We start from the raw sequence: 14,457 nt of genomic DNA on the forward strand, positions 1-14,457 counted from the left end.
TCAAATAAAAATACCATTCTGACTCAGCAGTGCAGTTCCAATTTACTTCCAGTTCAATTCTAGCCCCCTCCCCCCTACAATTACAGTTCACTTTAAATGTGCTTTCCCCTCTGAAATACCTCGTTGACATGGTTGGGTTCAGCGCTTTCAATGCGAAGCAGAAAGCTTCACTAACCTTTCATAAAGCTGCTAGTAGAGCTGAGTTGGAAAATGCTGCTTGCTTACTTGTTTTGCCACATGTCTGCAGTTGAAACTTGGAACACAGTAAATCCCTGAAGCTTGTACTAGCAGCAGAAAAAAACTGAAGAAGAACTGGAAAGTGCGGAGACAAAGCGACTGCTAGAGCAAGGGAATTCTGAAGGCATGCATTAAATATTAGCTGCTATATATTTGCAAACGATTCTCGTGTTCATCCATGTGGCAAATTCTGATGTACTGACTTTAAAGTTCCCCATGAATGCATTTTTTAATCTAAAGTAACACCTAACACCAAAAAAGCTCTTTTATTTAGAGCATGAGAAAGTTACTCTTTGTTCTAAAATAAAACTCAGCCTTTCCCTATTCTTTTTACTTCCTAACCTCAAGAAATATTAATTTCTAAAAGACGTTTCAGGAGCTGCTAAGAAGCTTTCTGGCTATGTTTCAAGAATGTGACAGTGTTCAGATGTTGCAATGGTTCTGCATTGTATTTCAACAGCTAAACATGGTACTTACCATACATGAAAGGTAGAGATGTTCAAGTCATAATGTCGTCTTCTTCTGTTGACATAACTAAATAAATACAGTACATGTCTATTTTTCTACCTTACCTCCAGACAATTTTTATTCCAAACACAATGAGACAGACTTCAAGCAATGGAGGCGAGAGTGTTGTTTCAGGTCATGAGAGGCATATGTATCTCTCAGACCCACTGTCATTACAGTATGTACTCCTTTGGCTCCTTGTGTTTGATGCTCTTTTTTGGTGTTAAAATATCTACCTTCTGGAAAGCTTACAACACGAGAGTTTTTTCCTTTCACCTGAATTTTTCTTCTGTCTTGACATTTATTTTTCAGTCCTTCATCAGTATGTTGCCTCTTCTGTTTTCCTCAGTTTCCATGTCTGTATACTTTGTGTGCAGAACTTTTTATCCTTTCCTTTCCATTCTTTCTATTTTAATATGAGTGCTTCTCACTTCCCACTCACTCTCAATTTTTATTGATTTTGTTCTCCATTTTTCACCCACATTTTCACTATTCCAATGTATTTTTGGTCCTTCATTACTACTCAGCAGCAAAGTAAAATCCACTAGTTTTCGGACCAAATCAGTGAACACACTGAGCAATACCGGTGAGAGAACTTATGTGACATTTCATTTGTTCCCTTGAAAATGGGAACTGACAAGCAAGGGTAAGGGTACTTCTGGATTGGTGAAAAGATCCAGGATAACGTAGCCTGGTCCTCAATAGTATTCATCTCAGCAGTTACAGACAGACATAGTTTAAAACATTTGCAAAGCCTACTAAGTAATTGAAACTGAATTGTTCTGCAAACTGGGATAAATTCACTTCCGGGGGGGGACACGACACACAGGGGGACGGGACAACACTGAAACAACCAATATTTCTATCTTCCTCCCTCATAAAACAATCTGTTCCAGACATTCCCTAGTTCATCAATATCTTCCTAGAGGGGTATCTCTAAAAAGAAATATTGAAAGCTTTTCCCTGAATTTTCTGTTGAGCAGGTGGGCTGTAGGATGGTTTTTGTTTTGTAGATATATTTTGGATTGTTTGTGAAAGCTGTTTGTTACCATGCCATCTGATGGACAATTTCTCAATGTCCCATCATGAGTACGGCATCTGCTCTCACCACAATGTTTCTTCTAATGTGAATAGGCCCAGGAGAAATTCATCACTGCAATGTATTATTCATGCTGATAAAAAGGTTTGCAAAATATCTCAAAAGTTAAAATGGCAATGTTGTCTGCTCAAGGGGCCTTTTACATTTTTGTACTCATGTTTATCACTCTGTTCCCTGATATATGCTTTTCCCTAAAGACATTAGCATGTGTCAGTCTTCCAGACCTCAAATAAAAATAACTAAAAGAAATTACTTCTGTCCCTTATATCACCATGTTCTGATGAAGATTCTTGAGGACTTGTTCTCCTTCAGTTGGTGTAGCAGGAGGGCTTAAGTGTGGTAAGTTTACCTGTTTAAAGCACAGAAATATTGGAGTATTACGAGCTGCTAGAAATGGTACTGCAGGTGATAATCTCTGATTAGGAGCCAGGCAAACAACACAGTGCAAATACTGCATTCCTTAATTTCTTACTCTTAGTGAAATAACTATTATTTTTAGATGGGGGGAGGTTAGGGAGTTTAGTCACATAACATTTTAATATCTGACAGACTTCTAAAATTTCACCTAGGGCAGGGAGACATAATTTACAGAATCACAGAATAGTTTAGGCTGGAAGAGACCTCTTGTAATCATCTAGTACAACCCTTTGCTCAAGCAGAGTTAGCTACGTCAGGTTGTTCAGGACAGCATGCAGCCGGGTTTTAAATATCTCCACGGATGGAGACTCCACAACCTCTCTCGGCAACCTGTTCCAGTGTTTGAGCAACCTCACAGTAAGGAAGCGTTTTCTTGTGTTCATATAGAATTTCACGTGTTTTAATTTGTGTTCGTTGCCTCTTGTCCTGTCACTGGGTACCAACGAGAAAAGTCTGGCTCCCTCACGTTATTTCCCTGCCATCAAGTTATTTATTCACATTGATAAGATTCCCCTGAGCCTCCTCTTTTCCAGACTAACGAGTCTCAGCTCTCTGCTTCTCCTTACATGAAAGATACTCTAGTCCCTTCATTATCTAGGTGGCCCTGTGCTGGAATCGCTCCAGTAAGTTCCATTTTTGATTTTCCATAGCTCTAGATCACACTGGTCTGCAGGCAAACTATGGCTCTTTCCAAAACCATTACACCAGGAACTTGATAATGGCCCAACCTTTTCTTTTTCTTTTCTATCAAAAAATTATGCAGATGTAGATAAATTATTTTAAAGCATTCAAACCCAAATTTTATAACTACCTTTGTAAGCTGGTATATGTACTCACAATTAATAACATTTCTTTCAATACTCCTAGATAAACAGCAAAGTACTAAAAGAACAACATATCGCCACACACTGAATGTTTTTTGCAGTTCTTCTTTGCCGGTGAACTTTTTATTTCATATCCTTAATTTGACAGTGCTTTTACAATCAGATTTGAATTAATTTTAGATCCTAAATTCTGCACTGACCTCTTGCAAGCAACCTTCTGTGCTCAGACAGAGCTTATGCAGTCTTCTGAAGCTGCTTTTAAAACCAGACCCACTGCCCTTAAGAGACTGGCACATGTAAATACAACCTCAGGCACAACTGGAGAGTGCTTTACAGAGCACGTGGTGTCCTGTGCACCCTAACAGACCTCTGTGCCACAAGGCAGCTTAATATGCCATGAGGCACTCCCAGACAAACCATATGCATGCTGCCTGAGGGCTGTCTACAGGCTATCAGTGGAGAAGGCAGGTGGATGTTTCAGGCAGAGTGCCATACTCACATCTCCTCTTTCAGAGTGAAACCACTAGTGGGATTCTGCACAGGTACAGGGTTTGCCAGAACCAAAACTCATAGCAAGTTCAGAATATAAATAACTACATTAGACATGGTACATTAGGGATCTTTTCAGATCCCATATGAGGAAAAGACTCTTAGTGCTTTCACATGTAAAGAAACAAAACACAGTCTTGTCAACTATCAAAATTTTATCATGAGTCTCACAGTGTCTGTAGATTTTCTTAAAAGCCTCAGATCCCTATGACAGGTCTTTTATGAACACTTCCGCTCCCTTTTATTTTTTATTTTTTAGATATTATGATTCCAATCCCCATAATTACAGAAGAAAGCTTGGAAATATGTGACTCAAGGTCAGTCTTAAAACTCAAAAGCAGAGACAAAAGAAAAAAATAGTGGTAGGCTGTTTGTTGTTATTTTTAAATCTGCTATTCTGGCACATGATCTGTGCTTTTTGAACATTTGGGTTTGACAACACTGAAAACACTTCACCCTTTTTGTCACTACAGGATCCAATATACTTTCCAATTTGGAACTTGAACTAGAAAAAATGTTAATTAACATGAAGTACATCTAACTTTATAATATAGGACAATGGTCTCTAAAATGCTGTGTGCACACCCCAGGGGATTCACAGTGATCTGTTGGGGTGTGAGAGGATTAACTTACATATATTTTTATCTTAAAAAAAAAAAAAGAAAGAAATTAAGCTTTACTAATTTTTAATATACGGCTTGACACTGGTACTCTGTATCTGTATGTCAGAGTCCCATGCCGCCTACACAGTCACCAAGGTGTCCTGGGGGAAGAGTGGGTGCTCCACAACATGGAGGAGGCAAGAGCGATGCCCTCAGTTGTTTGCTTACTTTCAGCATATTGTGACATACTGCAGTTTATATGTCCTCGTTTAAGCAGATTTACAGATTATATTATCTAGCTTTAACTAAACTAACCTTCACAAAATGGACAAGTTGCTTAAATTGAAAATAATGTTAATAATGTGAGCAGAAGCAAATAAGAAGAAAATGGCAGAGGTGACATTTCTCGTACTCTTAGTACAAGATTCTTGTCAGTCATAAGGTAAAAACAATGACAATCTAATCAGATGCAATCAGTGAAGTTTAAGGTCATGTGATACCCAACCCAGTACTTCATTAAACTTAATGATAAAAGTTTAGAAGCCTCTTTTGAGGTTCCTTTCTTAAGAGCAAAAGACAAAAATCTGCCATGGTAAAAATGGCTGAAATACACAGAAAACAATATGGCAACAAACTAAAATGCATTCCTTTGTCAGCAAATACTGTTGGAAGATACATTGCCAAAAATTTGAAGAAACATGTATTAGAACAAATTACGCAGTGTAGGAGGTTTGCTATACAGTTGGCTGAAAGTCCATGTATTTCTAATATGTCACAGTTTATGTTATTTGCTGGATTCTGTTTAAATAATGAAATACATTAAGAACTACTGCTTTGTGAGCCACAAAAGATGTACTGGAGAAGATATATCCTCAACAGTTAATGATTCTTTAATAAAAAGCAGTGTTTAATGGAAAAACTGTGCAAGTGTAACCACTGAGGGAGTGGCTGCTTTGACTGCAATAAAAAAGGATTCCAGGGGAAGGTTACAGAGCTAGCACTGCATGTGAAATTCATTCACTGCATCGTTCATAGGCAAGTTGTCGCAGCAAAGAAACAGTAGACAGAAGTGCACAAAGATCTACACGATGTCATCGGTGTGGGTAATTTTATGAAGACATTTAAATAGTAAGATCTTCACAATACTTTGTAATGAGATAGTGAGTGACCGTGAAAATCTTTTGTACCACATAGTTGTTTTCTGGTTATCTCACAGCAAAGTGCTTAAAAGAATTGTAAAAATTGAAGTTGAGTTACGCATTTTGTTCAGTCACCGAGGGGAGCTGCTCCGGAGCCGGCCTGACCCGCAGTGGAGCAGCAGACCTCTGTGCACAGAGGATTTTCCTGAGGTAAGGACATGCCAGGGCAGAGGAGAGATCTGCTAGTCCACCAGGAGCCGGCAGCTCTGGTGGGAGGCCTGGGGAGGTCTGCGTATTGCCAGAGCAACCGCGACCACCCTCACGCCTATAAAAAGCAGCCTGGGGAGTGCGAGCAACCAGGAGCGCTGCCAACAGAGCAGGCAAATAGAGCATGGGGTGGCAGTTTGCGCAGAAGCGCACGTGAGAAGGGTGCCTCTTCGAAGGAGGAGCATTCCACTGGTCAAGCACTGGGCACTATCCGGTGATCATCTGCACAGGTCAAGGGCACTCATCCTGGGTGCATGGTGGGCACTCGTCTGACAGCAAATGCTGCAACTCAAACTGGGGGGTCTGCACCATCTGCCCCAGCGGTGGCCGATGCTTCCACCCAGATGGAGCTGCTGAAAGGAGAAGCTGCTGTGCAGATCCCAGACTGCAGGAGGTATTTCTCTTGGGGTAGGGATAGGTGGCACACCTGCCAGCAAAAGGTATGCCCAGGTGGAGGACCTCCTGCAGCAGGTGGCGGTGAGGAGCCTGCGTAGCATCAGGGAGGCTGAGGAGTTAGTTAGCTGGTTCCAAATGTGGCCTGCAGTGGACCCACAGCCAAACAGTCAAAACCTCCCACACTGGCACACACAGAACGGGGCAGGGCCGGGGGGGGAGAACATGGAAGAATGGAAGCTTGTGACTGCAAGGACCAGCAGGAGGAAGAGACTTCCCCCAAAGCCTGAGATTCCCTTGCACAACCGCTACACAGCTCTGCAGAGTAAAGCGGAAGGACCCATCGCATCAGGAGACGCTGGAGCTGAATAAGGTAGCCCAATCTGCTCCACATACAACAACCAGTCCAACTAAGAAAAGGCAATGGGTGATAGTAGCAGGCAACTCTCTTCTGAGAGGTATGGAGGCACCAATTTAGCAACCTGACACTCTCTAGAGAGGTGTGCTGCTTACCAGGGGTTCATATCAGGGATGTCACCAAGATACTACCAAGCCTCATACAGGCCTCTGACTATTATCCACTGCTGTTGTTTCAGATGGGCACCAGTGACACAACCAGGAGCAGTCTGAGGATGATCAAGGAGAATACCAGGAGTGGTGGTCAGGGACTCTGGAACATAGGTACTTTTTCCATCAATCCTAGTCAAAGGGCGAGGGACTGAAAGGGCCAGTCAAATCTGGCAAATCAACAAATGGCTACAGGACTGGTGCCACAGCCAGGGGTTTGGCTTCTTAGACATGGGACTCCCTTTGAGAAATCTGGTCTACTGGGGCCTGATGGATTCCATCTGTCAGAAAAGGGGAAAAGCATCTTTGGTCAGAAGCTTGCCAAGCTCGTGAAGAGGGCTTCAAACTAAAGTTGCCAGGGGAGGGGAACCTCAGTCCATCCCACTCCTACCAGTTTGATGCCAGTGCCAGCAATAGATGCCCAGAGCCTGGAGAAGGATGACAGGTCAGCAGGGGAACACCTGAAGTGCGGCACAAAGGAATTCCAGCTACTCCAGCCAGTATGTCAGCTTCATTGAGGGCCACACTTAAATGCCTCTATGCAAACACACATGACATGGGGGATAAGAAGGAGTTAGAGACATACACACACCTGTTGGGCTATGATCTTATTGGCATCATAGAGACGTGGTGGGATGGGTCCTATAACTGGAATGTTGGAATGGAAGGATACAGGCTCTTCAGGAAGGACAGCCAGGGAAGATGAGGAGGGGTTGTTGCCCTCTATGTCAATGAAGTGGAGTTGGGGATGGATGGGGAGCCAACTGAGAGCTTATGGGTCAGGATTAAAGGGAGAACAGGGACAGGTGACATTATAGTGGGGGTCTGCTACAGGCCACCTGACCAGGAAGACTGAGAAGATGAGGCCCTCTATAAGATAAACAGGAGCAGCCTCATGTTCACAAGCCCTAGTTCCCATGGAGGACTTCAACACCCTGATCTCTGTTGGAGGGCATAAACAATCCAGGAGGTTCCTGGAATGCATTGATGACAGCCTCCTTCTGCAAGAGACAGGAGCCAATGAGGAGAGGTGCCATGCTCGACCTTTTTCTTACCAACAAGGCAGGGCTGGTGGGGAATGTGAAGCTCAAGAGCAGCCTTGGCTGCAGTGACCATGAGATGGTGGAGTTCAAAATCCTTAGCTGGGAGGGCACACGTTAACCTTGCTACCCTGGACTTCAGGAGAGCAGACTTTGGCCTTGTCAGGGATCTGCTTGGCAGAGTACTGTGGGATAAAGCCCTGGAGGCAAGAGGGGCCCAAGAAAGGTGGTTAATATTCAAGGACCACCTCCTCCAAGCTCAGGAATGATGCATCGCAGAAAAGAGGAAGTCAGGCAAGAATGCCAAGAGGCCTGCATGGATGAACAAAGAGCTCCTGGAGAAACTCAAACACAAAAAGGAAGCTTACACGGGGTGGAAGCAAGGACAGGTAACCTGGGAGGAGCACAGAGAAATTGTCTGAGCAGGCAGGGATCAGGTTAGAAAAGCTAAAGCCCTGGTGGAGTTATATCTGGCCAGGGATGTCAAGGGCAACAAGAAAAGCTTCTATACATATATCAGCGACAAAAGGATGACTAGGAAAATTGTGGGCCCTCTCCAAAAGGAAATGGGAGACCTGTTCACCCAGGATATGGACAAGGCTGAGGTACTCAATGACTTTTTGCCTTGGTGTTCACCAGGAAGGGGTCTAGTCACACTGCCCAAATCACAGAAGGCAAAGGCAGCGACTGGGAGAATGAAGAACTGTCCACTGTAGGACAAGACCAGATTCAAGACCATCTAGGCAACCTGAAGGTGCACAAGTCCATGGGCCCTGATGAGATGCACCCAGGGGTCCTGAGGGAACAGGCGGATGAAGTTGCTTAGCTTCTCATGTTTGAGAAGTCATGGCAGTCTGGTGAAGTTCCCACTGACTGGAAAAGGGGAAACATAAACCCCATTTCTAAAAAGGGAAAAAAAGGAAGACTCGAGGAATTACAGGCCTATTAGTCTCACCTCTGTGCCCATCAAGATCATGCAGCAGATCCTTCTGGAAACCATGCTACCAGACAGAAAATAAGGAGGCGACTGGTGACAGCCAACATGGCTTCACTAAGGGCAAATTGCGCCTGACATTCGGTGGCCTTCTACGATGGCGTTACAGCATTGGTGGATAAGGGAATAGCAACTGATATCATCTACCTGGACTTGTGCAAAGCATTTGACATTGTAGTGCACAACACCCTTGTCTCTAAACTGGGGAGACCTGAACTTCATGGATGGACCACACAGCGGATAAGGAATTGGCTGGATGGTTGCACTCAAAAGAGTTGTGGTCAACGGCTCCATGTCCAAGTGGACACCAGTGATGAGTGGCATTCCTCAGGGGTTGGTATTGGGACCAGTGATGTTTGGAGATATGGACAGTAGGATTGAGTGCACCCTCAGCAAGTTTTCCAATGATACAAAGCTGTGTGGAGCAGTCGGCATGCTGTAGGGAAGGGATGTCATCAAGAGGGACCTGGACAGGCTGGAGAGGTGGGGCCCAGGCAAACATCATGAAATTCAACAAGACCAAGTGCAAGGTCCCGCAAGTGGGTCGGGGCAATCCCAAGCACAAATACGGGCCAGTGGAGAATGGACTGAGAGCAGCCCTGAGGAGAGGGACACGGGGTTGTTGGCTGATGAGAAGTTCAACATGAGCCAGCAAAGTGTGCTCATAGCCCAGAAAACCAACCACATCCTGAGCTGCATCAAAAGAAGCGTGGCCAGCAGGACAAGGGAGGTGATTCTAACCCTCTACTCTGCTCTGGTGAGACCCACCTGGAATACTGCGTCCAGCTCTGGAGTCCCCAGCATAAGGACATGGACCTCTTGGAGCAAGTCCAGAGGAGGACCACAAAGATGACTGGAGGGCTGAAGCACCTCTCCTATGAGGAATGGCTGAGAGAGTTGGGGTTGTTCAGCCTGAAGAAGAGCAGGCTCCATGGAGACCGTATAGCCTTCCAGTACTTAAAGGGAGCCTGCAGGAAAGATGGGGAGGGACTCTTTATCAGTGAGGGTAGTGATAGGATGAGGGGTAACAGTTTTAAACCAAGAGAAGGTAGATCTAAAGTAGGTATTAAGAAGAAATTCTTTCCTGTGAGGGTGGTGAGGCACTGGAAGAGGTTGCCCAGACCCCATCCCTGGAAATGTTCAAGGGCAGGTTAGATGGGGCTTTGAGCAACCTGGTCTAGCGGAAGGTGCCTTCCAACTCTAACCATTCAATGACTCTATTTTTCTTTTACAAAAAGACAAGTGTTCCATATTTGCTGAGCTTTTCTGTGTTGTCAAGTGGCTGTCAGCAGTATGCTACATAGTGGATATTTTCAAAAAAATAAACAGAGTTAATGTGTCCCTTCAAGGTAAAAGTGATGTCTTAACAATGAGGGAACAAGTAGCTGTTTTTCAAAAGAAACTCATGCTATGGGGAGAGAATTTTGAAAACTAAGGTTTGGAAACAGTTTCATCATTATGGGATTTTGTTGCTGAAAAAACTGTGTAACGTACAAAAATTCTCATATATCTACATGTAAAAAACCTGGAAACAGAATTTTCTAAACTGTTTTAAATTTTTGAAAAAGAAATGTGCCAGTGGGTTTTGAACCTATTTGTTAAAAATATAAAGATTTAACACCTTTCAATTAGGTTGCACAAACAACTGATTCACATTGGGGTGACTGGAAATTTACTAGCTGAATTTCAATAAAATCCTTTGCATAATTGGTGGAGGGGATTGAAAAGTCAGTGTCATTATTTAGCAAGCACAGAAGATGATGGATCTATGTATCTTAGAGGTATTTTCTGTTATGGCAGCTATTAAAACTAATTATCAGAACAATTTAACTTAGAAACAGACCTTCAAATTGCTGTATCACAAGGTGTTAAACCAAGATTTTAAAAAAGAATGAAGCATGTTCAACTATATTGCTCTCACTAATAACATTATTATTAACAATAATATTTTTTCAGTGAAAGCAAAAAGGTTTTTTGTACTGTTAATAAAATTATATTTAAAATATTGTTGATCTTTATCTCATTCCTTTTTAATTTCTATTTTTATGTAAGTTTTATAATGTACATAATTACTGCAATTGCACATATATATAATTTACAAATAACCATATATATACACACACTGGGCATGCATGCTTGAAAATTTTTTACTGATAGGGTTATATGATCAAAAAGTTTGGAGACCACTGCTACATTCCTATAGCAGTACATCTCAACTCCGTATTATTTTACTTTAGACTTAGACTTTACCTTATATAATGTTTTTTTCCCCAGTTATTTTCTTCCTGGCAGGTTCTTGGAAAATGAGCATTGCCCAAGTCTTCATTCATAACTACTAAAAAGGGAATTAGTATTTATAACATCTAAATTAATCATGTGATAGATGGTACACCTTCTTCTTGACCTTGATCTTTCACTCTCCTTCCCTGCCAAAAAAAAACCAAAACCAAAAAACTACCACCCTCCTCTCCCCCAAAAGCCCCTTGAAAGCTCTTGAGGGATGTCTCAGTGATTTTCTGCTTATGTATTTTCAGTCTTCACGGCCACAGAGGTAGGGGTATCAATGTACTGCAGGAAAGAGTATTCTCTCATGATTTACAGTCAAATTCATCATTTTTTTTTTTTTTTTTTTTTTAAATCTGAAACCTTCAGAAACAGATAACTTGACTGGGTACTTGTAACTGAAAAGATATTTCAGATTTTTTGAAATTCACCAACATCTCAAGAGAAGACCCTTCTAAAACAATGCATTAAACTGGAGAGCATACTGAATAAAGCGCGACAAACCAAATCAGAGAGGGAGGCTGTGAAATCTTTTTAAATAACTAGAAACAATGATGAAATCATCTTGCTAAAAGAAGTGACGGTGTACAGAATGACAAAATATAGTGACCACTTGGGCTGCAAAAAGAATACTTTGCTAAGGGAATATTTTAAACTCAAAGACTCTGTAAACCATTTTGTAAATAGACCAAGAGCTATTAAGAAATTTTATGTTGCACAGTACTATCAGCTTACATATTTAAAAGACTTCTGCTCTACCTCACACATTGATAAGTCACGATATATCAGGACACTTCAGGAAAAAAAGTAGAGATTCATTTAACATCCAAGAAACGATAAAATTAAAAAAAAAAAGAGAGAAAGAGTGGGGCATCTAATCACTGTGTTTTCTGTTCCTCAGGGTGCTCACAATAAAAAGAAATAATTGATTTTCTCTCTTAGGTAAATTAGTATAAACTACCCATGATCCTCTACCTTTTCCTTTTTTCCCTGCTGTACTGTTCATGTAAGAAGTTAAACTGATTCCACTTTTTCCACTGAACTGTAAAACTTTGTACAGCATGAGCAAATATACGAGAAAGCAGTCAGTGAAATAAGGCAAGTTAATCAGTTTTTTCCTTCTTGCTTACAAGTACGGGGTTTTAAACAGACCTGCAATAGTATTTGACCACAAAGCTAAGAAAACCACTAGGCAAATAAAACTGAAAAAGTAATCTTTGTTTGTTTGTTTTGTAAGAAAAAAGACAATCTACTTTTCCATGTTTGGGAATCCGCTTTGTGAAGTTCAGGGTGTATGAGATGTTAAAGGGTCAATAGAAACCTTGTTAGATGTTTTGGAAATCAGTTTAGGATGTAAACCCTGCAGGGCATTACCAAGGAAAGGAAATACTGCAATGAGAGAAACAAGCTGGAGCATGGCCTCAAACAGTAAAGTTACAGTTGGCCATCCGGGATTAAGTCTGACTCCTGTGAAGAAATAATACTGCTCCTGAGACAGAATCCTTAATAAGAAACTGAAAACCTTGCAGTTAGAAAGAGAAAGTCAGATAACTAACGGTCCAGAAAATTTCTTACAGAACATAGAATTGTCTAAGGGAGAAGAAAATGGTTCCTCCTAACAAATTTACATTTGGAGAAGGAAATTGGAGGACAAACACTATCTCCCCCGCTCCCCTTCCAAAAAAAAAACCCAACACCCAAACCAAAAACCAAACAACTCCAAACCACCTCACACCACAGAAACCAAACTAGTAGATTCTTGTATTACTTCAAGCTGCAGCTGGAACATCAGCTGAAGATATGTACTGTAAATAATATATAACTCTCCAAAATAAATGGGAAGTAATACATACAATGTCTATTATTCCTTGGAATGTTTTTGTTTCTGTTGTAATCTCAAATTACAACCAGCTTATAAAGTAAGAATAGGTGAATATCTACTGGGAAAAAAAAAAAGCATAAAACAGAATATGATGGCCCTAATAAAAGGAAATGAGGTAGTGGTCATGAGAAAATGCAAACTACTTCAAACAGGAACACAACCATTTTAAAAACAGTACCTGAAATACATCCAATCCACAAGAGCACAAAGGTCCTCCTTTGATTCGCAGTACGAGTGTCTGCTGGTAAACAGGGATGAACTAGCAGTATGAAAGTAAGCAAATACCTTTACTTCTAGTCTGGTTGCCTGCATCACCCTGTCTGACAAAAGTGTCCCTGATTGTTAACTGTGGTCTTACCTGTCGTATAATTTGTTCTACTTGGTTTTGCAATTGCAAAATCGCTGTATTGGATCCTACCCGTCACTACAGTGTTTGTACTACTACCTACGATTTAGCAGGCAACCCCTGCTGCAACAGGAGGTTGCACTACAGAGTTCAAATATTTTGAACCAAATGCCTTTTTTGGTATTTGGTACTTGTTTTGCCTGCTTCTCTAACACTCTGTGACCAAAATCACATCACTCACTCTGTGAGCAGCTGTACTAGCTCAGTTTTAAAATTTCCAGATCAGAACAAGCCTCTAGTTTCCAAAGTCTCAACAGATTGTACCGTTCATATTCCACTCCTTTTATCCAGGTATCTGTCCTCTTCCTGTGCATTTTCACCACCATTGATTATAAGGACATTTTCATCCCCAGCTTTATTTATTTCCAATAGTTCCCCTACGTTTCATCACACAACCCACATCCAGTGTGGCTAGAGATATACTAATGTCATGATAAAAAAAGATTTCATTATATTCCTTTATTGCTCTTGTTAAACATTCCCTGCCCAAAATGCTGGCTAAGATGAAACTGATTTCTCTCCCACTCCCCCCCTGCCTCCAAGTGAGAAGAGGATCATAGATCCTGGTCCTTTTTACACTAGGTCTGACCTGTGAATGTATTGACACGTCTTTTCATATTACCCTGTGAACGTAAATCAAATAGATATGTATCCTGCTATTAATTAATAGACATATTTTTGAAAATGTGTTTTTGGGTTTTTTTTTTAAAGAATACTCTCCTTACAAGGATAGCAAGATACTAAAATCCACAGAGTAAAGTTTTACTTCTGTCTTTATGCTTTCTTTATCATAGCACCATTCATACACTCCTACCAGAAGGAATTGCTGTCGGAGTGAGATTTTTAAATTCTTTTTGTGTTTTCCACATATCTTCTGATTTCTATTTAGTGGTATTCCTAGCTATACTGTAAGTATACTGCAAACACAAGTTTTAAATTTTTTTGACAGATATTACAGTTAAACCAAGCTGGTTTGTTTTTTTTTTCTCCTTTTGGAAAGAACATAGAAAATTAGTGACTCTCTCCCTATTGTTAATTGGTTTGGGCCATTCAAGTAGATTACCAACATACAGGAAATCTGACTTTGTTAAAGCTGTACATTTCTTTATGCTGGTTAATTTTTTCTCTCCTTTGACAATAGTTTTTATTTTACAAAATAAGATGCAGTTTGGAAGAGGATCTGCAGAAGGTGACAGAAGAAAGGGAAGTCCCTCCCCCGGAAAGACTTGAGGAGGGACTCTTTATCAGGAA

The sequence above is a fragment of the Charadrius vociferus genome, unplaced genomic scaffold (genome assembly GCF_000708025.1).
Source record: "Charadrius vociferus isolate BGI_N301 unplaced genomic scaffold, ASM70802v2 scaffold150, whole genome shotgun sequence".
Classification (NCBI taxonomy): domain Eukaryota; kingdom Metazoa; phylum Chordata; class Aves; order Charadriiformes; family Charadriidae; genus Charadrius; species Charadrius vociferus.